The sequence below is a fragment of the Arachis duranensis genome, chromosome 10 (genome assembly GCF_000817695.3).
Source record: "Arachis duranensis cultivar V14167 chromosome 10, aradu.V14167.gnm2.J7QH, whole genome shotgun sequence".
Classification (NCBI taxonomy): domain Eukaryota; kingdom Viridiplantae; phylum Streptophyta; class Magnoliopsida; order Fabales; family Fabaceae; genus Arachis; species Arachis duranensis.
The window spans coordinates 87,578,210-87,579,760 of record NC_029781.3 but is presented as its reverse complement, the minus strand read 5'-3'; positions in this window follow the sequence as shown (position 1 = coordinate 87,579,760).

The window sequence follows — 1,551 nt, the reverse complement described above, 5'->3', positions numbered from 1 at the left end:
TTGTCATCACAACACCAAACTTAAACCTTGCTTGTCCCCAAGCAAGAAAAGAATCATGCAATAAAGATTGACAATCCAAGGTAAGAAGAATAGCAACTCAATGTTCATGGCAAGCTAGTTTTCTATGCATGCTACAATTACAAAAGAGATGTAAATGACTGATGCTTCTATCTAGCTCATTTTATGAAATCTTTTTCTTATAATTCTTCCTTGAAACAAGCTTTTGATTTTTTTTCTCCTTTTGGATGCTTTGCCCCATGAGTTAATAACAAAGCTACGACTTCTAAATGCTTTGTTTTCAAGTATTACCACTTGATACATAAGCACCACAAGCATTTAATTAGAGGACTTCATTAAGCTCATTTTTTTTCTTGACTCTCTAATCATTGATGCTCATAGCCTTGAGCTTTGAGGGAGTGCTTTTGCACTTGAGCCTAGCCTTGACTTCTAAGTGTTTTGTTTTCAAGCATTTGGCTTGATACATAAACACCACAAGCACTTAGCAAATAAATTGCCATTGGTACTCAGAGCCTTCAGCTTTCTCATTCCTTCCCTTTTTCTTTTCTTGCTTTAATTGTATTTGCTTCTTCAAGATTTTCATGATTTCAAAAGATTTCACAAGATGTACTAGATGAAAGACTTCAACTAAATAAAATCCAATGCAATTGAGCAACAATTAATCATACTAGCTTTCCAATACTTGTATGCACATGCTAAAATCTTCTTTAATTCCTTGTTTGTTTATGATCATGATGCTTTATTGCTTTTGAATTCACAAAGCTCATGTTGGTAGTTATAATGCCACAGCAACATATTATAAATCAAAATTCAAGCTACGCTTATTCATACCACACATGCATATAGAGAATATAAAGACAATCATGCAATTTAAAGTACTGGAAACAAAGGAGAGGAAAAGGAACTTTACAACCTTGTAGTTCATCTTCATTATTATTGTCCTTTTTCTCCAATTCTTCCCTTTCCCTTGCCAACTTAGAGTGCTTGCTCATCCTCAAGCAACAATTAGAACAATGGCTATGGGGCTAAGATAGATCATGAATGTCTTACATAATGAAATGTTAGCATTACATGTGTTGCAAGCAAGCAAAAATGAAAAATAACAATCAAGGCACAAGAGATAGCGACATTTTGATTGCAAGCATAAGAAGGTGTGCACAATACTTTGCATAAAGAATAAGTGGCACATCAAACTTAGTGTGACACTTTCCCTTGGAATTGATGCAAGTATCTAATAGATATTGGAACCAAATTTTGTTGCATAGCAACACCAAACTTAGAATGCAATCATATGTCGATTTTATTTAAAACAAAACTAAATGAAACTGTTGTATGTTAAAGACAATCACCAAGCCAATAATCTGTCATGAATAAAGCTCTATTGGTAATGTATTAACAAACACAGTAAATAAGCAAACTAAAATGAAAGCATTAAAAACAAAGAATTAACTAAAGTAAACAGAATAACAAAATATCAAACCAAAAGAAAATTAACACTGCAAAGACATTATAGTTATGCAGACAAGTGGTGTT